Raw genomic sequence first — 23704 nt, forward strand, 5'->3', positions numbered from 1 at the left:
GGAGGGTGGGGAATAGAACAGCGCTGCCGCGGGGACAGGGGGATGCTCGGCGTTTCCATGGCTGCGCCCCGCAGACCCCCGGACCCCGCCGCTCCCAGCCCGCAGCATGCTCTCGGGGATCCGGGCGCTTGTCCCAACGCCAGGGTTTGGGATGCGGGGCGAGCCCCTCCGCACGCCGCAGGAACGGGCAGGGGGATTGCCGGAGCTCGGCTCCCGCACGGGAAAACGCGAAGCCAAGGGCATTGCCGGCGCCGGGCTGCGGCTGCACCCGGCCGTGGCCTCCGCGCCCGTCCAGCCGTGCCCGCACTCGGGAGAGGTTTCCCTGGCTGTCACCGCAGTCCCTCAGCTGCGCTGCCCCACAGGTGGCTGGAGCAGCCGCTGGAAGCCGGTGCTGTCCTGCTGCCCTTGTGACAACGTGGTCCCTCCTCGCCTCGGTGCAGCTTTCCAGGGACGGAGCCTTGCCACACATCCCGGAGGTTCACACCTCGGCTCGCACATAGAAAAAAAAAAAACATCCTTGTGGAGTGTGGTCTCTTTTGTCTCTCCCTGATGCACCAGAAGTAATTACATTTCAGGAGAATTAGGTGCCGATCGATTTCACAGGAACAGGGCTGCTTTGCATGTTGCTCACTCAAAAGGAGGGAAGAAACGGAGAAGTGATTTGATTAATGTCTGAGAAGGGAAACCAAGAAGAAAAAGCAGGGAAAGCAGGAACTCTTACCATCCAAGGTTTAACCAAGCCAGTGGCTAAACCAAAAATTCTTTTTTTTTTTTTTTTTTTTTCTTTTTTTCCTCAGTGAGGAAACTGCAGACATATCCATACATCCTTATTCTATGCCCATTTGTAGAACTTTGAATTCTGCTCCTTCACAGTTTCCAGCATCTTCACTTCATAGGCAATGGGTGTTCACTAGAAATAGGATGCAACCTGGAAAATCTCATAGTGTTGTTCATACTCTAGTTTTCTTTAAGCCACCGAGCTGCTGAAAGGTATTTAAATACAAAATCTCACCCAAGACATTAAGCAGGTCTCTCAGCAATGGTGGTAATAGGAGAAGTGAGACTTCTTGTGGGACACTTGTGGGAAGTGCCAATGGCAGGTGATGCTGGTACCTTTGAGGATTACCTGTGGGAGCTTTTGTTTTACAAAAATGCCACCCCTCACTTGAAGATCTTGACTACCCTCTCCCTGCCTTTATTTGGGAATAGCTTGTACCTCATACAAGGTGCATTTTGGAAAGGAAGTTCTTCATTATGTTCCTCAAACTCTGGTCTGGGTTTCTTTGACTGGTGTTTTATCAGGCAGTTCCTGTTCCATCTCAGTTTTTACCCTTAGGTGTTTTAATTATGTACGAATGCAAAATATACCTGTACTTCACTGTTAGTAGCTCCATTTGCCTCCTGCATTACTTCAAACACCGATAGAAATTCTTACCATACATTGAACTCTGGCAGTAGTCAGGTTTTGGATATTTTTACCTCAGTTTTGTCATAATGCAGTTGCAGTGTTTATCTCTTATTTTGATTTCATATTTAATTTATGCACTATTGGCATAAAAGTAGCAATTATCTTGATTAAAACAGCTTTGTTTAAAGTTGAGATTACTGGCAAAATGCTTAGTTTACCACTGACAATATCCAGGGCTTTTTCTTTTATTAAACTTCAACCAGGGTCCATTTGGCTGGAATTTATACATTATTGTGCTTCCACTTCTGCCATTGAAGTCTGACCCTATAATACAGACTTCAGAAACAGGAAACAAATGTGTTTTTGCAGTGTTGTGCAAAATGACACTCATGATATTGTGGCAAAAATGCCAAATGCTTTACGAGACAGAATTCTTGTTTACACCTTTTAATTTCTATTTTCTGACTCCTCTGACACTTCGAGAAAAGATGGAGTGAAAACACTGCTAAGTTAAATGACCCGAGTCCAAGCTTGGAAGTTTCCAAAGCTGAATGGATGAAGCCCTGGTTATCCTGGTCTGATGTGAGAGCTCACCCTGGTCTGAGTAGGAAGTTGGGCTAGAAACTTCCGGAGGATCCTTCAAGCCCGAAGGCTCACAGCACCGCAGAGAGAGTGACCCTTTTAGCCACAGATCAAAATGTGTCTAACAAATGGCTTGTCTGTTGCTTTCTAAGATGATTCCAAAACTGCTTCCCACATGTTCCCAGAGGCTTCAGGTTATGCTGATCATGACCTTGGCTGGTATTTTTCACTCCTGAACCACTTTTGCTTGGCTGATGGAACAGCTTAGACTTGGTCTCAGATCTGTAAGTGTGAGACTAAGCTGTGCTGCAGATTTGTACCTCAGGCTGTGGCCAGGTGATTCTGTTGCAAACAGGCAATTACACTGTCCTTCAGATTTGGGACTTTTAGAGCAGCTACAAGTGATACCACCACATTAGTCCCTCAAGTGCATTAATCTGACTGGACTCCCTGTCATCCACCATCCAGACATCTTTTGAGCTTTTCTTCTTGATGGATGTGTTCTGTGTCATTCTAACGGAAAATTGCTAGACCTGCAACAAATACTCTCACTGAACAAGGAATCAAGTTTTTTTATGATTAGGAAGTGACATGGTGAATGCAGAAAGGTGATCCAATATTTCTTCCGCATTTTTGTAGGGAACATATATTTTTGCTTCCTTTGAGTGATGTGAAAGGACAGACAATCATCCTGGGACTCAATAAAATAGTATGATTTAAGTAGCTAAAAAGCCTCTGTATTTAAGACCAGAGATCTAGCCTAGGAAACCTCAATAAAACATGAAAATATTCCTTCATCTTATCAGGCTTTTTCTCAGAGGGAAAATGTGAAAATTCATTACTTTCGCATTCCTTGGTTTAGTCTCAGCGTACCTCCTTTGCCACTAGATTTACTTTTGATATGAATATGGGAAGGTTTGGCCCAGACTCGGCTGCATCTTAACAGAAAGATATGAAGAGAAACCCCAGTGTAAAAAGGTTTTTGGGTTTTTTTTTGCAATCTGTCCATTTGTATCTAAGGTGCATAACAGGAGGAAAACCCTGGGAAATCAGGAAGTTTTCACTTCAAATCTGATCTAGAGATAGCTTCCTTACCTGAGGTACTATGACAAAATTAACATGGCATCTTCATCTACCAACATTTTTATAGGCCACTTTGACAAAGTGTGCTTTTCTTACATCTCTCACAGAATGAGATCTAGGGAAAAAAAAAAAAAATAAAGCCTCATAGATATTCTATTCTTTCAGTGGGTTTCAGTACTCTGAGGCTGACTTTCTTTATCTGAGAAGGAACACGGGCTACAATGCTTAGATCCTATTCACAATACTTTATTTAAAGCCATGTTGATAAGAGACTGGGAGAATTTATTTTATCAAATAAAACCCATTCAATGCATTTGATGCTGGCTCTCCTCACTCTCCAAACAAGCCCAGGAACAGTCTTTCTGAATAGAAGGAAAGAATTAATTTCACAAAGTATTAGCTGGCTGCAGAGCACAGACATTCATTTTTTCAATATTTTGAAAGAAAAATCTTTTAAGGTTGTAAGACCACAGACAAATACAACAGCTGTTGTACTAAGAGTCAGTTCTAAGAGCATCAGGATTTCACTTCCTCTCCTTAATTTAAGGTTACTTTTTTCTGTCTCCAGTAAAAGTATTTGTGTTTTCAAAATATAACAAATGGCTTTTTCTTCTCAGTCGGACCCTTTTGTGAGGATCCCGTCTTCTACCTGTCAGCTTGATGCCACAAGCCTATGCCCAGGCTTCTGTCCAACCTAATTTCAAGACTGTGTTCTCTACGATAGGGCTAAGCCATATTACTCTTTTGCTCTGAATTCTCCTCATCCTCTGCATCCCACCTGACCCAGGTCCCCAGCACATGATTTTGTCAAGTGACTCACGTCTTCTTCCCTTCACTGGGCCCACAGTCTGAGCTAAGCAGGAAGGGAGGCTGATTTGCACTTTGTGTCATGCATCCATGAAAGCTGGTGACTTTCAGTAGAAATGCTGAGGGGGAACCCATCCCAGATGCTTGGGATCGATCTCTCAGACTGGAAGGACCTCAGGAAGTTTCCACCACAGCCTCCTGCTGAAGCAGTGTCAACTCTGAGGTCAGACCAGCTTGCTCAGAGCTTTGCCATGTCTTGACACCCTGCAGGAATTGGGATTGCACAGCCTGTTCTAACAGCTGACTCCTCAAAGAGATTAAGATTTTCCCTATATTCAGTCTGAGCTTTTCTTGTTTCAGCTTGTGCCTGTTGCTTCTCATCCTCCTGATGCTCCTCACTGTGAAGAGCTTGGTTCTATCTTCTCAAAGATCTCCGCAAAAAGTTGGAAAGCCGCTGCCAGGTCCCCCCCAAACCCATCTCTTCTCCAGGCTGAACCAGCCCATCTCCCTCAGCCTCTCTGCAAGGGTTAAATGATCCAATTCCTGGCCATCCTGGGGGCTTTCTGCTGAACTTGCTCCAATTTGTATCAGTTGTGTAGTGAGGTCCCAAAACTGAACCACAGATGTGGTCTGATGAGCGCCAAGAAAAGGAGAAAACAGCTGAGGCAAAGATCATCTCTAGTACTTGCTTTGTTATTGAATTTTAATATTCAGGAGGAACAGGATTGGTGGGATCCCAAATGAAATGGTTGAATGTTACACTGTGCAATCCTAAATAAGTCAGGAGTATTCAGTAAGAGTAAATATATTCCATAAGAGTATTTAGTAATGCAACACTGGGAAAACAAAACAAAACAAACAAAAAAATCACCATGAGAATTAACAGCAAGAAACATTTATTTTTCTTATTAAGTGCATCAATTTTGAGAATTTCATTGCTCAAGTCAAACTACACATCTCTTCTGAAAAATCTTCACTCCTAATATCCTAAAACTTTGCCCAAGTATTTACAGCTTCTAGTCTTGTCTTCTAAGGAAGTCTTGGCTTGTCTTCCAGAGAAGAAATTGGAGAGAAAGATAAAGTAGATACACTGTTAAATAAATCTAAAATTTACTTCTGAGGATCACTAATTCTTCAAGGGATTAGAAAAATGACAGAGCAGCTGCTGTTAAAAAGTTAATATTTGCTAGCTCTTACTGCATGAGGGTGCTTAAGCCATCTTTGTTAACATAAATGGGAGTCTGAAAAAAAGGAGATTATATTATCTCAGACAGCATCCTCAGTTTCCTGAGGAAAAAGTGAGTATGATAGAAACCTCTGGATTTTAGAATTATATATATTTTGATTAATTTTTTTTCAATTAGATTTTTGTTGGGTTACTACCAACCTGTTCTCCACCTTATTTTTCTGACAGCATGTTCATTCCCTTCTCATCCCTTCCAGTTTAATGTAGGACTTTAAAACTTCACATGTTCAGGGAATTTGCAATGGAACACCTGAACACAGTTGTCTTTGATGAAAGACTTACTGATATGTTCCCGTTACACCAACAGGAGCGTATTTTCCCAAGGGAATAATTGGACACTTTACTCCTCATGTACCAATTTCCCAGGGGAAACAGTGAGGAGCTCAATACATCTGATGTCTCCTGACACTACTGAGACACTAAATACCCATATATGTGCTTTGACATCTAGTTCTTCAAAAACATGGTGATTTGTTGGATTCATTAGGGATTTGGCTTGAGGCACATCACTTCTGGACAGCTACCTGCAATTCAGCCAATTCCCCATGATCCCTGAGTGTATTATTCATCTGCAAATAGACCACGGGGTCAGTACAGAGATCCCCAGCTTGCTTTCATGTAGCCCAAGATAAACCCAAGAACTTCCAGGCTCACATGGGGCAGTGCCTTTTATTTTGTTATGCTGTTACCCCACCTGGCCCAGGCAGAGCCTTCTGTGCTCTCACAAAAGCGGAGTGGATGGGCAGGTCTCAGGCTCACATCCACAACAAAAATGAATGTGCTGTGTTTTTACTTCCTCGGGTAGAAGTACCTAGTGTATGTCATCCATGAGTCCCTGAGCATACTGAGCACGGGATCTCCTCCTAAGACAAGCAGCAGATAAGCTCTATAGTACAGCCCAAGCACAAAGTGATGTTGACAGCTGCAGGTGGGCAAAATCTGGAGGATTTCTACTAGAAGTAGGTTCTGCCTTTAGGCTTCCTGTTTTTTCATATTTCCAACTTTTAAACTCCATTAATAAAAGCTAAAAATAAATAGAGTTCAAATAGTTACTTTTCCATGAATGAAATTGAAGTTGCTAAGGGATTCAGAGTAGGAGGAAAAGCATTCAGAACAGGATTTCTGAATCACGTCTGGGCATATGAAATTCAAATGCATGGGGATGCTAGGAAAATCTGGGCAACATCATTAGAATCACTAGTTGTAGCAGGAAAATGTTAACGAGAAGCATTATGGGGATTTTGTTTTTCAGACAAGTACCACTTCTGGTTAATCAGGGCTAAAGTTTTTTATACTTCAAAAACTACAAGTCATGTTGTAGAATGATATACTACTCATTAATCTCTTCTAGCAAGTATCCTCATCCTTAAATGTCCTTTGGATTTCCATCTGGACTTCACCAATTCCAGTGCCTAGCAAGTGGATCCCGTTGTGTTTGCTAAATTAAGAGTATCCTGTGCCACCAAGTACAAGTGGAGACTGCAGAGCTTGAAAAACAAATGCATAAATCCACACAAAAGCCTAACTAGAATACAGTATGCTGAAAGCAACATATGTGCTAAGGTTTTCTCATTACCACTGAAATGAAAATATAGACAGGCTTGTGGTAAACATCTGAAAGTTTGTTATGCAAACAGATTTTATCCTCTAAAACAAGTTTAATTTTATTTCAATACCATTCTGACAGTCTACCATTTTTCAATCACAATTATGTTGAGAATGAAGGACGTTTTTAAAAGCATAAAAACCTGCTTCGTTCAAGTGTTCACTCCTAACAGTGATTCCAGCCAAGTTGGAAAGATACCAAAACCACAAGTTCCAGAACCAAGAAATATCTCACATATTGCCAAGAAAACGCCAAGCACTAAGAGCCAAGGAGGCTCATCCCATTGAAATCAACACAAGTCCAGCCACTGAATCCACAGCTGCATCCAGGATCCAGCCATAAAATTTCCCTCAACCCCACCATGAGTCAAGCTCTACTGGTATAAAATAGCACATTTCCCACTTAAGCCAAGCAGAAAACCTGGACCCACAAATGACCCCTCTGTTTAGCACGAGCCCTAGTGATGGCACATTGCTCAGAAGGCATTCTGCCCTTGGTATATGTTATTTCACTATTCCAATGCATTAGTCCTGCAGATAACTTATTTTGTGAATATCAATGGATTTCTATTTAATTTGTGAAGCTGTATAGGATCTTTTAGGTAGATAATTTAATGCTTGCCAACTTCCATTAATTTTTAACTAGGCTTTCTAGCCTGGAAGACATACTGAAACATTCTCATTTTGGATCAGGTGGGTCTATCTTTTGATTAAAGAGCCTTTTCTTTTTTCTTTCCTTGTGATATGGATGATTAAATTTCTCTGCTAATTATCTGTATCACCTCAGAACACCCTGTGCCTGACATAAAATATTTCAGCAAAATAAGACTACATATAATTGCATTGCTCCTTTTCTTAATGATGAGAGGTTGATATAAGCCTGTCAATTCCCTTTGAGTTCTTCTCCACCTTGAGGGCAAAGATAATGTTTCTTGCTGTTGGATTATGTTCCTACAACACCAGCAGATTTTTTTTCTCCATTTTGTAGCAGAATTTCAGTGGAATTTTAGTACATTAGGTGGCCAAATATTGCTGTATAGGCATTTTTACATACACTTTATTCTTCTTAGGTGTATTTAGTATGCTAATTTCTTGATTTTTTGAGGCCAGGTACCTAAGTTTCCTTCATTTTGAAGAAATTGATATCATGCCTACAAGTAATCTCATTATCCATTGGTGCGAACCAACTGCTAGGATGGTGTTTTGGAGCTCTCCAAAGTCAAGGATTTAGCTAATCTGTTGTGACAATCATTCAATTTTAATTATTTGAGTTTATGAAAGTGTGAACACTCTAGATTAGGGCCTTCACTTTATCACATTTATAAAATATTGGAGCAAACAGGGCCCTGACATCTATCCAATAATATAAAATATTACCACAGAATTGTTGTTTTTCCAGTGTTAGTAAGATGGGTAGAGACCTAGAGTTTATCTCTGAATGCCTAAAATATTTAGGAAGAATAGTCAAGTACCTAATTACTTTTGTTAGTTTTCGGCTCCAAATCAAGGTATATAGAATGCAAACAATAATTTACATCAATATTATACCTTCAGTTAAAGACACTGTTGCCTAATATGGAGGTAGAACTTTTCCTAATGGAATCAAAAGTAACTTTGGAAAAGTTGTTATTATTTTTCTAGGTGTTAGTTCATGTTGCCAGTCTTGGGGTAGAAGAACCAGAGTTTAAACCTGCTGTGGACTTTATTTTGGGGAAGTTCTCTAGCTGGAATCATAAATTAATATATCCTCTCAATATCTTTCTAATGCAGCCTTTTGTGTCAAATTTAGACAGTTATTTAAAGGTGGGGAAGCAGCTAAGTAAGGAAAATGGTGCTCATTGGAATAAATGCATGGAAAACAACAAACAGAAAGCTCTAAAAGTCCTATCAAGAAAAATAAGGATTATGCCACCCTTCAGTTAGAAGACTCATAAATGGGTTTCAGGAAATTCAGCTATTGATGCCCACTATGGGGAGCTGAGAGGAACGTCTGGAGACTCTCAGCTAACTTAGGCAGACCTAGCATGTCCAAGTAGATGAATGAAGCATTGTTTTGGATCAATACAGGGATGCAGAGAGCAGCTTACTGGGATCCTCTACAGAAAGGTATGAGGAAAAAAATCCCTGGCTCAAAACTCTGGGGTCCCTCCCTCTCTCTCCACGGAGGGATTATCCAGGCACCTCACTTTTGCCATATTATTTCAGCTTTTGTGAGATGTTTACAGCTCTGTAGCTGAGTTCTCAGGGTTTGTATTGTAAACAATCGTGTTTTCCACATTCCTCTCTGATGAGAGACAACTGACTGACTTCTAGTCTAGCCAGTGGGATGGAGAGGTAGTAACCTTGTTCTCCAGTCCCTGGTCATTGCTCAGAATCTATATAAGCAAAGTCTTTGTAAATAATAAACTTCTTCTTCTTTTCTTCAGCCTTCATCTTCGTGGAGTCAGATTTTGTGAGTACATTTTTGTGTCCTCTAGTGACAGCTCACCTGGCTCCTAAGTGACCATCCTGCATGGAAGGGGAACCAAAACTTGAGCCATCCCTTTGAAGAAAAACACTTTGTGCCTGAAGTCTGGGGAAAAGATGGCATCTGCTGTGTGCTCATCACTGGGTTGCCATTACAGCTCCTCTCATGTGGCACAGGGGAGAATAATTTCAGTCTTTTGGGTGCCACCACCTCCAGCAAGCACATTCCCCGGCTGATCTCAGAACTGAGGGATTTTAAAGACGTGTTTCCCAGAGCAGCATTGAGCGAGGGATCCTGGCCAAGGCTGCTGGCAGGAGGAGACTTTGACCTGCAGGCTTGGCGGAGAAGCGAAGGCCATGGCCATGATGAAATGCAGGACGCTTGTCTGGAATTCAGTGTGGAGCCTCTCTGTGATTTCAGTGGGCTTTGATTACCAATTTTGTTTTCTATTTCAGTCTTAGTTGTTCTATTTCTCTCTTTTTTTTTTTTTTTTTTTTTTTTTTTTTTCTGAGAGAGAAGTAGAGTTCAGCGGTTGGTTTGGCAAGAGGTTACGTACATATAATCTTTTGCATAACAAAATGTAATTAGAAAATGTAAATATAACTTGACTCCATTACTGCGCTGGACAATAAAATGACCACAACACAGGCTATTCTGGCACTCTGATAATTCATCATCCAAATTACACACCACATCTCCATTAGACTGCCTTTTTCCACTAAATTCATCTTGCCTTGTTGCGGCTGAAAAACAAAACCAATTTATTAAACACCAATACAAATGAAGCGATGAGGTTCAGTGTTTGGAGTATAACAAGAGGAAACATTTTGAAGATTACAACCTTCTCTTGCAGATAGAATATATATTTTTATTATGAAATTTTTAAAGGAAAAACTATTGTTCATGAGTGATTTTGTTTTGAAATGCAGCTGTTTTACATGATGGGAGTTTATAAGACATTAACTCTTTCTATAGGATAGATCCAACTGATTTTGGCTTTCATCTACTGGATTTTTTTTTACCGGGTGTCTTATGCACATCATGGATATGGACAATGCGCCTTGCACAAGGAATGTTAACCAGAAACAACAAGGGCATGAAAAGGCAAAGCCTGGTTACAAGAAAGCAAAACTTTTTCCCTTCATAAGCAAGGAGAAAATGTCGAAGGTTCTGTGGGAATTCTGGCCATGAAAACTTTTATTTATCAAAACCTGCAAGTTGCCTCTAAAAACTATTTAGTTTTAAAACAGATGTTTAAGAATTCACTGAGTCACTCATTTCCATTGAAGCTGAGGCCTGTAAGCCCCCAACAACTGGTGCACCAAGTGAAGATTTACAGATTGCTGAAAAAAAAAATCAGGCTACCATTCCTTAAAAACAAAGCTAAAATATATATATATTTTAAAAATACTTTTTGTAACCAAAACTTGCATATTTGAAAGTTATTGACTTCTGTAATACCTATCTGCAAGATGTTTTACAACCAACCATCTCGATTGTCATTTATAAAGTTAAAAATAAATAAATAAATAAATAATGCAAGTGGAATCACTGATTCCAAGGGCGAATTAGTGGCAAATTCAAAATGTAAACAACACATTTTGACCAATCCATGCTGTAAAAGGATAGAGATCAAGTACAGAGCAAAATGGCAAGAGTCAGAATAACATTACCACAGTGGCCCTGAAATGGAAATAATGTGGAGCAAAAGGAATTAAGGTCAGTGGAAGACGTGGAGCCCTAAAGCAAGATGTGGGTGGAATTTAGACATTTGGGTCCATGGATGAAATCATAAGAATTTCACCTCAGCCCACCCCTCTGGGTACTCTTTTCAGCTCCATTGGCACTGGGGTTTGTGACATGCACAGTTGTCCTGGGTTCACACAAACCTGGGCGACCCCAAGCAAGTGGCCTGAGTTTGAGCAGCCACGGTGCTCCACAGCTCGTTTGTGTGCTTGGGCTGCCTGCAAACCAACATCCAGCACCCACTCCACAGCTTTGGGGCAAGGTGTGCTCTCCTCAGCCCTTTGCATAAGGAAAGAGGTGCATCCCCAGGACCTCTAGGACCATGAGCTGTAACACACATGCAGATACCCTTGAAAGTTGAGGAGGAGAGCTTGGAAGCACTTTTACGGAGAAAAATGGCATTGTTTTCTCAAAACTTTACTGAGAGACAAAATTTATATTCCTGTGTCTGCTGCTGTAGTCAGAAGTGGATTGACATCCTAACCTCAGGCAGCCACTCACTCTCTTTTGTCTCCCATTCAGTTCCACACAAATCCTTGCTACCTTCTTGAAATTCAAGTGCTATGTGTTTTTACAGAATACAAAGAAAATAACTTCTGAACTCCAAAACAGGCCTTACAAATCCAGCCCAAAGTCAGAGTGGAGCAATTTGATGCAACTCCAAATGCTGCATGAGATCGGGCATTACAGTTTTTATGCTTTACTTCCTCTTGAAATAATTACCTTTTTTTTTACTATTATTAAATAAAAGTAGGCTGTTTTTGGTACAAGAGATACAACTTCTCCCTAAAAAGCTGTAACATGCAGTCTGTTAAAACTGTTGCTCTGGTACTATTTAGAAGGAATACAAAGGGGTCTTTGTAAGAGAATTTGAAATCAAAGGTGCTTATGAGACAGGAGTTCAGAATATTTCTTGTGGTGCTCTCCTTTTTTTTCTGATGCTCCTCAGGCTGTTCTTGCCTGTGCAATAAATACTCCATCTATTCTGGTTTCAGCTGAGTCTGACTTCTGTGTGAATTTATGTGTCTATGAAGTGAATAAATTAGATGTGAGCTGAGATGAAGGAACGTAAGTGAAATTATTTTCTTTCCTTTATAACGTCCACAGATTAGTTCTAGTGCCATAGCTACTGTTTTTAAAATTTAAAATGGCAGACTACCAGTTGAGTTAACACAACACTTCTGCAATACTTCAGAGGATGGAATTCAGAGCCTGGCTCCTGCACAGGATGTGGGTGTTTCTTCTTCTTTCATGTGCATTACAGAAAAATGGCTTGGTCTGAGTCCTCTGTGAGAGATGCTGTACAACCTCCTGGCCATTTTTGTGCAATGTGCTCATGATTCAGGCCCCCTTCTCTTCTTTCTCTCCCCATCTATTCCCAAATCCCTTTAAATGGCTTGTCTTTGAAGACAATCAACCTAGCCTTCACATTCACTTTCATTTTTCCAAGCTGTTTTCCATGGTTTATCTCCGTGTTCTCTATCAAAAATATGTTTTCATTAAAGTAGCCTGTGCTCTACTGTGGTCTAGAGCTCAGCTCTCAGGCCTGAGCCAACAACAAAGCCATTTGTGCAATTGTTTACCATTTGTTTTATAATGAAGTGGAAATCTGCTTGTTGCCCCACAGATTGCACAGCTCCAGCCCGTAAATATAAAAGGAACTAAAATGCTGTGACATTTTTATGAATACAGAAGCAATTAAGTAATGGACGTAAGTTTGTAAATTGTATTAATTACAGAGGATTGATACAGCACAAAAGAAAGATGGTTCAGTGAAGATTTGTCATGTCTGCTGATATTCTTTTGTGACCTCAGGCAAGACACGGGCTAGTTCTTGAAAGGTTTATAAAGGATTCACTGCCTTCCACAGGGCTGAGTGCCAGGGAGCAGCGAAAGCAGGGCTGCTCCTCAAGGGAGAAGGAGCTGGGGACACAGAGCACCACCCCACAGACCTGAGCAGAGCAGTGGGGATAAGAGCTCCATCCAGGTGTAAATGGGGTGTCAAATGCAGGTCTTTTCAGCCAGCTCCAGCAGGAGAGCAGCCTGAGACAAGATACCATGGAGGAAGGTTTGGGGGTGCATCCAGGGAGGGCAGTGCCTCTCCAGCCACTGCCAGGACAGCAGGGCTGGGCTAGGCTGGGCTGGGCTGGGCTCAGAGACACCTGCAATATAATTCAGGCTTGGATACCTGAGCACAGTCTTAAACAGAGCTCCTGGACATGGCCAGAGAGTGTGGACACAGGTGCAAGTTGAGGCTGGTCAGGGCAATGCACGCCTATTGGCGAACTCACAACACATTAGTGTTAACCAATAACCTATGAGGTTAAGTGCCAAAAACCTATGAGGACCCAGATCTTAGCTTGTCTGTGCACCAGTCCACGGAAAAATTAGGACACAACTAGCTCTATTCCAGGCATATCATCAGGAAACAGGTTGTGATGTTCAGGAGTTGTCCTAAGAATATCACTTAAAAGCCAAAAGTTGTTACAGTGAAGGAAGAAGCTTTGCCAGCAATATTACAACTGTTCAGATCTTAACCTGCACACTCTGTTCTTGAATATTCCATAATGAAATGGGAAAAAAGTTACATCAATCAAATAACAGAATTTGCAGGTCTGCTTGCACCCAGCAGCCCCCATCCAGCTCCTGCAGGCACTGGGCAGGGTCCAGTGAGCTGCCTCCCACACCCAACCTTGTTCACCCTTTCAAAGCACAGCTGTAGCATGTTCTCTGTGGAGACCTTCTGTTCCACCAAAAGAATCCTGAAATCTCAAATTTCAGGATACATAAGATTCTGGATGGGATATCCATGCAGTTCTACTTCAGCGCAGAGGGGCTGGTAAGGAATGATTTAAAAACCCTGAACCCCACAATCACAGGAACTGCTTACGGAGCTGTTCTCTGTGCAGTTACACCTCCTGTCTCAAGGAGTTTGCACCAGTTCATGCCTTCAAACACATCTCCCAGTGCAAGCAGATTTTGTCCAGCCTAAGACACCCCAGCACAAAGTTCCCACAGAGACTGAGAGAGTGGCTGAGACCCTACAAGACATCAATTACTGGGACAAATGCCAAGATTTCACTTTTCCTATGGATGTTCTGAAATCAAAGGCTGATGAAGTAGACTTCCCTAGACTTTAAGAGCAACCTCCATGGTCAGAGCAATCAGTGGGCTCTTCACTGGTATAGTAGTTCTCCTTTTCTGCCTACACACCATTCAAATATCCTTTTTTTTTTTTTTTTTTTTTTTTTTTTTTTTTTTTTTTTTTTTAATAATTTCTTCCCTATCTCAAGCAGCTGATTCTCCTCTGGCTCTTTTGGAGGTACTGCCCCTGAAATGAACTGTAGACCTATGGGCACAGTAATTTATCATACACTTTTCATCACCGATCATTTGTTGCCTACTCCATTTTTCCCAGGGACTTACTTTAACTCCAAAATTGATGGTGAAATAAACAGGCAAATAAATCAGCCAGCCAGATATATCTCCCCTTCTATTACCTGATGCTCTAAGATATGCTGGTTTCCTCCTTACCTCCAGATTTAGTTTAGACTGTGCAGCAGCTCAGGTAATATTCAATCTCCATGCCTCTTTCAGGTTATCCATATATAAAACCAGCATGAAACCTGCAACGTGCTGGCTCTGGAAAACTGAAATGCTACTGGAAAGAGCTTTTTGAGTTTCAGAGGTTTTCACCACAACCTTCTAGCACACCAGGGTGTGGATACACAAGTGAACCTTGTCAGCACAGCAGCCCTCAGCAGCTTTCTGGTTCACACTGCTCCCAGGGGATCCAGGGAAGACCAAGGGAAAGCAGTGACAGGAGCCTTACAAATGCCATCAGCTGATCCTAACATATTTTTGGCACTGCCAGAGGGACAGACAATAGTGTCCCACTGTGCTGTCTTGTCTTTTTTCAGTACAGATAAAATCTGAACACAGACACAGAGCAAAGATCTGCTGAGCAGTGTCCAGTCAGACACTGATTTATTTTTTGGAACTAACGTATTTTTGGCACAGCATTTCTGGTTATAAACAGAGCCTTGCAGACCTAAAAATTATGAGGAAGGACAGAAATTTGAAGTGGTTTGGTGAGGCCAAGAAACCTTCTTTACCAGCACACCCAACAGAGGAAAACAACAAATGAGAAATTACATTAAAACAAAAAAATTGCATTGACTCGTGCTTCAGCCAGGACAAGTCAACAGAATTCTGTTCAGGTCAGAGAACTTATCCTGATTTACACTGGATGAGCACCTGGCCTCGTATACCTTGATTCATCACACAGACTGAACTTTCGTGGGTATGACCTCCTAACTCCGGGATCACTCTTGTAGAGCTGATGTCAAATGCAGCCTGTCACAGATGTGTATGTTTGTAACTATCATTTCAAGCACACACCAAATGAGCCTTGAAATCCCAGTGCATACTTAGAATTAGGATGCAGCATCGCTTCATGCCTTGACTGCAAGTAGCTGCATCCACACTAAAAGTGCTCAGTAAATATGTGGCAAGGAGCCTGACTGGCAGAGAAAGAGCAGGAGCTGCAGCTCCTCAGGGGATATTTCCTGGCTGTGAATGCGGCTTGCTGGAGACCCCAGGCCTTGCTAGAAACAAGATGCCAGAGGGAAAAGAGCAGATCTGTTTGTGCAGATGGCTCCTGTCAATCAGTTTTTAGTCCATTCCTGATGTTCAGATTTACTCCCACGGCAGAAACTTTTCATCCAAAGGAAAAAGCACCAAAACAACCCTGTTTGAAAGTAGCCCTGGGTAGAGACATTTGTAAAAAGAACAACTCTTAACAAAATAATTTGGGGAGCAGTTCACACAGCAAAGACGACTTATTGGAAAGATGACACAAGTTTTGAGGATGAGGTGTGTATGTGTTATATCATGTAATGGGAAACTTCCTTGGGAATAACCAGAACATAACATATCTGTCCAGTAATAAAACCAGTGATGTGATTTTGCAATCCAGTAGAGGGCAAACTTAGTCTATATATTCTCAAAGTGCTCCTAAGACAGGGCATGGCTGATGTTCAGACATGTTTATCTTTCATTTGATAACCTAGAAAGATATGCAGCAACCTACAGCGCCACAATTTATAAGATGAAGCTGCTTCAATCGTACCTGTAATTCAGTGGACCTCCAGACAAGTCAATGTTTATTACAAAAATCAACAAACTGATAAGGAACAACATACACTTTGAATATTTTCCATTAATATGCTGTTTTATCCCAGTAATTCCAATATTTGATTAATCAGTACTTACACACTTATTTTCTGGAGTTTGCCCACATACACAACACATAAATGAAGAATTCACCTCCCTGCTCTTAATATACATATCAGAACACCTGATTCGAGCATATTTGTTTTGAGTTATCTGCTGCCTAAAAGAGTAACATCTGCTTTAAATGTGGGGTTGTGGGTTATATGAAGGAACACAAGCATTTTTTCAGAATATTTTCTCGAAGAACCTCTTGCCCCTAGTACAGAATCATGTTGCTTTTATTGGCCATGCACTGTGTCCACAGCCTTCCCAGCAATACCTTACCTGGTCCTGGCCAGAAGAGTTAACAGATCATTTTTGTTCCTCAAAGTCTGTTTCACATGTGTGCCTCCCCCTGTTCCTCTCACAGAAGTCACTGCTCACAGCCAGCAGCTGGAGGTGCAAGGAGGTTAAACCCAGCTCTAACAACTCTCTACAGCAAAATTAGTGCCCACTTGTGGTGCCTGTTCCTGTTGGGAACCCCCAGAGACTGAGGAGCCACACCTCTTTCCCATACTGCCAAAACAAGCTTAACCTCAGAGGAAAAGGTGTGGGGACATTATCACTCACAGTGACTGAGGGAAGGAGGGGTTCTACTCACACAAGTGAGATTTGGGGGCCAAGTGACTTTTGATTAGTTCATGGTGACTTTTTTTGGTGGCAGAGCCAAAGGAACCAGAACTGCACTGCTGTAGGTACCATCCATAGTGAGAGAGACTCTCCAGGGAGGCTCAGGAGAACTTACTCCCAAACAGTCTCACAACTCAAGACATGTATGTTGAGTTTTACTTGCCAAGCTGCCACTGGGCAAATCTTGATGGGTAAATCTTGAGTAAAGGGTCTTCTCTGATACTCCAAAAAGGCTAAGTGGCAGCCTATATTAAGTGCTGAGATGAAAAGCTCTGAATTCATGCCTGAATTTTGGGAAATGCCACTATTACTACGAGCAATCTCACTCATTACAGTCTCCCTCTTGCAGAAATCTGAGCAACCTGCAGACCAGCCAACCAGTTATGCTTTTACCTTGTCCTTCAGTGACTATATCCACACTAAAATTTCAGCACATTCATAAACGCTCCCCTGGACTGGTGCCAGCGTGCTCAGTAGGACCCAGATTTCTGATGGCTTTTCAGAAACCATCAGTGATGTCTTCTCTTGGGACTCTCTCATCTTCTCTGGGACCTTTTGGGAGCTAATGAGGGGATGCACACGTGTATGCAAAGCACACATCCAAACACGCACAAACACACCATTTATGCTCAAGCAAATCCAGGAATGTCCACCTGAAATCAGCTCATTTCTGCAAGAACAAATCCAACACAACCCATTTCAATCGTGATGCTTTCAGCAAATCCATCTCACAGTCTGCCCAGCCGCTGCCCTTCCTAATCTAAATGAGGCATGTGTCATTAGTTAACCTTTCACATCACTGATCTTGCTGGGGAAGCCAACCTGCCTGTCTGAATCTGGCATCCAGTCCACCAGCACCTTAAACTGACACCACTACGAGTTATGTCCTCTCCCTTCCCCAGAGTTAACAGCAGCTGCCTTGCCTCATGCCTCCCACAAAACAGATGCTTTCCTCTGAAGATGGCCAACAGAGACATCAAAATTCAGAAAGGGAACACAAAGGAAAAAGAAGAGACAAAGAAATGTAATCAGCACAAATATCTAAATATTTTTCCACAGGAGAAAAAGTCTGCTGCAGGGCTCAGAATCAGCCCAGTTTTCTTTTCTGCCCTTTCAGCGTGAAGTCTAACTGAGAAGAAATGCAATGCCATTCCTGCAGCATGGGGCTGAACTGAATCAATTAATAACAGAGTCAACACTGATCACCAGCAAAAGTCCTCATAGCCAGAAATGGGACCACATGCAGAACAGCCAACAGTACATTTCTCATTAAGAAAAATGAATTCCTCTTGTAACATGAATTCCTAGAGAGGCTAACACTAAAATACCACTAGTGTCTGGGCTTTATGCAACATCAAAAAGAATAATATTTGTGGTTTCATGTATTCACTAAAGAGGAAAAAAAAAAAAAAACCTGCACCAACTTAGATGGCGTTTTGCACAACTTAACATCCTTTCTTATAAAGCAGAAATTCACTATTTATTTTTATTTTTTAATTTGAGTGCACTTAATCTTGCCTGTGCATCTGACAATGATCTCAACCCTTTTTTATTTTGTTGTATTAATTTTACATGCATTAGCAATTTTTGTTGTTGTAAACACTACCATCAAGGAAGCTGACACTGAGGAATTAGAGTCTCATTTTCATATTAGACTGAGTTGGCAAAGATCCCAATTTGGAGCACTCCTCAGTGGGTCACATGGAAGCTCTCCACAAGGTTCACCCGACAATTAAATCCCTGCAGAGTTATCTGTCAAACTCTACCTACAGATATAAACTTTGCCCACCTCTTGGCCACCTGAAGCTCCACATCAGGCACCACACACGAAAGAACATCCATCTACCCATTCTCATCTCCTCTGCTCACCTGGTTCACTGCTGAACCTCAAACCAATTTCTTCGAGGGATGTCTGTTGTGACTCTGACACTGGGTGAGGAGAATTGGTCATCACAGCACAACTTGTCAAGGAGGAAGTACTACACTGGAAACTAAACACAGTTTGAGAATGGAAGAGGGAATGATGGGAGTTTCTGTGCAGGAGCTGAGACACACAGCCCAAGCACCATTTTTGCAGTGACTTTTCAAAAATGACTTTTCCAGCATTAAGGGTCTGAGTATATTTCACTGTCAAAGATCTTAACATTTTAATAGATTTATTTCATTTATGTACCTCAGAGACACACATGACAGGATGATGCTTTCCAAGAAGGCAAGCACTAGACGAGTAAGACAGCTATTATAGTGAACTCTGGCTGTGAATTTAATTCTCCTGTTTGACACAGGCACACTTGCTGAACAGTCTGTGCCAGAGATGCATGTTTAAGCAGGGCACTAAATCAATATTTACCATAATTTTGAAAGACATCTGAGCACAGCCTGGGAATGAAGACAACACTTGATGAATAACCATCAGTGAAACACGGGGCTCTAAAACTTTCTAGATAATAAACTGCTCACAGGGCACTGGATGTCAAAGACAGTTAAATCCATATTATAAGCAGCCAGACCTGGGTAATGCAGTTTCAGCCTTCTGTGCTGTGTTCTCAACTACAAAACTTGTGTACCACAATAATTCACTTTTTATCGTTAAATGAGCTGTCTGATAGCCTGTGACTCGTCTGGGCTCTGTCAGTCTGTCTTCCCCCAGTCTTTGTACCCTCACGTCTTAGAGACAGCTTTTGACCTGCCCTTTCCAAAGCCCTCTGCAGCTCTCCACACAGGGAATCGTCTCAAGAAAGGCACATCTCTAATTGCCAAGACAGTTTTTGGTACTCGGTGACATCTGGATGGACCCTCTGGTGCCAAAGGCTGTCTGAGCAGAACTGATGAGGAACATTCAGTAAAAAAACCCCAAAATCTGGAGATTATTCCCCCCACAGCATAAGAAATAGAGAGGAGGGTTTCGCTCCAGTTTTACTGATGGAAGTGGGGAATTCTGAATCTGAAAAAAAAATTACCATTTAATTTCTCACTAACACAAAACTGTAAAGGGAATAAACAGTCCATCAAGATACAGGAAAGTATACAAGTCAAAAGCATTTTAATTAAATATGAATTATGAATAGATACATGATGAACAGAAATATAAAATGTTTTGACTATGACATCTGAAACAAAATTAATCAAAATGTTAAAGTAAAATCAAAATATTTTCTATATTTAAATGAAAGAAACCTGACACAATTAATTTACATTCATTCTCCATTTAAACTTGCATCAAAACTGAAACCAGTTTGTTCCTGCAAAATGTGACTACTTTGATTAAGCTGTATTTCCTGATGGTTGTTAAATTTGAAATGTTTTTTATCATCTCTAATTGAGAGAACTCTAAAAGTCTAGAAACTGCTCAAAATATAGAGTATTTTAGATGAGAAAGAAAGATGTGACTAGATGACTGTAGGTATGTTAAATGGCCATTCAATGACAACCTGTGTCAGGAATATGAAGAAAAAGGGAATAACCATGTTTTCAGAAATGTTTGTGAAATATTTTGTATTCCTCCTCATTAACTCCTACGCATTGAATGATTTTCCACACCTGAAGCAACAGGTTTTAGGCCTCTTCTTGAGTCTTACTTTACCAGTGAGGCTCATAAATGTCACATTTCTTAGTATAAAGAGATGAACATGTGGAGAGTTTGTGTAACAGAATTAATAAATCTGTGTTAACACCTTTTCTGGATCTCCCAAAAACCACCAGCTATGTGCTTCTTTTTTGGCTCTGGCTTTTCAAAGGCTTTCTCAGTTGCTTAACCTGAAGCAGATGAATGTATATTTCTAAACGTTACATTCGTTTTTAAAAGATGTATATATTTTTGAAGTGAAATAGATACCCAAATCTCTGCAGCACTGAAGCATCAGAATATAAACTCCCTGAAACCATCTTCATATGTATCTCACACACTGCTGTCAGCATCTTTGGTTCTTTCTCTAAATCAAACACAACACAAGAGCTACAATAATAAATAATGAAGTTTTCAGGACGTGCTTTTGGGAGCGTGTGAAAGCATGAAAGAGAATTGTATCTTTTGTTTGATAGAAGATGAAGACAGTGCCCAGGTCTGGATTTACACAAGGGCTCAAAGGGACCTCCATGCCTGGCACGTTACATGTCCCAGGGCACGTGGCACATCCTTTCCACAGCTTCCCAACCCTTTCTGAGCAAGGGCAGCGCTCTGGCCACCGACCTCTGCACCGGGACACGGGGAACCTCAGGTGTAGTGACCCAGTGCAATGCAGAACTATGAAACAGCTCCTTCCCTGGCACACAGCTGCATGTGGAGTAGGGGCAGAAAGGGGGAACATCCTTTCAAAATCTGCTGAACCAAAGTGGCCACACGGATGCGAAAGTTCCCCTGCTTCTCCCTCTGAATTTACCTCAGACCCTAAAAAGAGAACAGTGGCCTAAAACTCTGCTTGGGAGGTGAAAATATCAACCACAAGTGTCAAATAAACCTAGACCTATAGATACAGACAGTGGAGGAAGGCAACATGTAGACTTCCTAGGGCATGAAATGGGTTTTCTTTTGCATTTGAAATAAGCTCAGAATTATATAAATGATACCAAAAATAGGGAATACTGGTACCTCTTCTACTGGAGGTATAATTTCCCTTTTTTAATGCAGATTATTTCTTCTCTGTCGGATCTTTAATAAAGATGACTGCTGTTATTCTCAATTATTTGCATTTGTCACCGTCCACACAGAGGTGAAACGAATCCAAGTAAAACCAGGTTCTGAGGAGAATGATGATCACACCAACATTGAGCCTGTGCTAGGAGAAAAGAGAAGCTTGGTTTGCTCAGCCTAGTGAAACAAAAGCCCAGAGGGGATGTGAATGTTGTCTATAAATACATCAAGGAATACAATAAAAGAGGAAACAGAGCTATTTAAGCTAAAGGACAACACTGGCACAAGAACAAATGGATATAAACTGGCCATGAATAAATTGAGGCTGAAAATTAGAAGAACATTTCAAAGCAACAGAGAAGTGAGGCTCTTGAACAATTTCCCCGTGGGAGTAATGGTAGTAAATGACCTAATTGGTTCTAAGATAGATCAGCTAATTAGTTTATGAAAGGGTTTATCTGACAGGCTGACTATGGCAAGGGGCTGGCCTCAGCCCCAGATGCCCTTTACAGCCCCACATTTCTAAGTAATTTAAGGTATTAATCCAGTTCCTTATTGAATGGCATCTCATGATGGTTTCTAAATCCAAATTCAGTTTTTTTCCTGGGTGAACGTGCACGTTACTTTCCAAACACACACACACACACACACACACACACACACACACACAAAAAAAAAAAAAAAAAAAAAAAAAAAAAAAAAAAAAAAAAAAAAAAAAACCACCACAAAACACCCCTGCATGCAGGAGTTCTGGTTTGTTTGGGTTTTTTCAGACATGCATCACATTAATCCCAAGCAAAGTGGTGTTCAGATATTTAGGGCACAAGGGGTGGAGGTGGTAGATAAAGGTAAGCCAAGGCAAGAGCAGCATCCTTGTAAAAAATGCTTTTGAGGGAAGCAAACCATGGCCTACAACTCTTAATCTTAACATTTCAGTCTTGCTTCATCTTTTATACGCCAAGCATTGAGTGTTTCAATCAGGTTTAAGTGAAGTTATGAACTAAGGTGGTTCATAAGTTTCTGAACGAAGGAGATGGAGATAAGTGCCCCTCTGGAGGACAGGGGCTGTTCTTGATTACTCATTTCTGGCTGTTCATCATTTCCAGCTACCTGAGAAGTCAGGTCTCCTCCTGCCTCTCATTTGGTGACATTTTTTCCTTCACACCCTGTCAAACCCCCTGGCTGTACCTGCCCTTACCTTGGTACGTGCAGATGTCTTTGTGCAGATGCATAGGGAAGAATACAGCTGCACCCATTCCATAAACTTTTCATCCTACACACTAAGAGTTTCTTTTAATTATTTGGGGAGGGTTAGTTTGTTTTTTGGTGCTCAATATTTGGGTTTTTTTGTTTGTTTATTTGTATTTTAAGGAATGGAATCACACTTTGGTCACTTGAATGGCTACTTTACCAAAATATAATTCTGTTGAACTGAAATTTCTCATTTCCCAAACCTCTTTCAAAGCAAAGAATTCTGTGATGCAGGCAGCTTTGGTGAGAAATCTTGAAGAGGATGATCCTCTTTCATGTGCTCTTAAATGCCCAGCACATTCCTTCCCTCAGGGTGCAGCCTGTCACAGTTTTCAGGGTTTGAGGGGAGGAGGTTGGGGCTTTTTTGAGGGGGTAGGGGTTTTTGTCTGCGGGGGGTTGGGGGTTTTTTGTTTCTTCTTTGTTTTGTTTGTTTGTTTTGGGTTTTTTCCTTTTTTTCGGTTTGTTTCGGTTTGTTTTTTTTTTTTTCTTTTGTTTTATTTGGCATTTCTTATCTCTGCTTTTTTTTTTTTTTTTTTTTTTTTTTTTTTTTTTTTTTTTTTTTTTTTGGTAAATCCCTTTCAGCGAGAATTGAAAATTCATCTTTTGTGAGTTAAGGTACTGCTAAAAAAATCAACAGATGTGGCATTTAAGGGCAGAAGAAAATTGTACTTCATAAACAGGGTTATTCTGGGGCAAGGATAGCCTATTGTCCAAATGTCACCCTGGTACTTTGGGTTTTGCAAAGTGAAATTGTACAGTTGAAAACTGGCTGCAATGTTGTGTTTTCAGTTTGAAGTTTTTAAATAGCAGGGGTTTTGGGGTCGGGGGGGGGTTTATTCATGTGAACCACTCAAGAGTGAACTTCAATATTTCCAGTTAAACTGTGAAAGAGGTGGGATAGTTATATCCTTAAAGGATACATGTAAAGTATATAATGTTTCTTGCAGCCCATTGCCTCCACATTATGTCCAACTA

General features: G+C 41.2%; 1 protein-coding gene across 1 annotated transcript in view; it reads right to left on the reverse strand.

Annotated features, from left to right (window-relative positions):
* DPP6 (dipeptidyl peptidase like 6) overlaps window positions 1–23704 on the reverse strand; it is a 541800-nt gene that overhangs the window by 481988 nt on the left and 36108 nt on the right. The gene's annotated exons all lie outside the window — the stretch shown is intronic.

This window comes from Hirundo rustica, chromosome 1, assembly GCF_015227805.2.
Source record: "Hirundo rustica isolate bHirRus1 chromosome 1, bHirRus1.pri.v3, whole genome shotgun sequence".
NCBI lineage: Eukaryota > Metazoa > Chordata > Aves > Passeriformes > Hirundinidae > Hirundo > Hirundo rustica.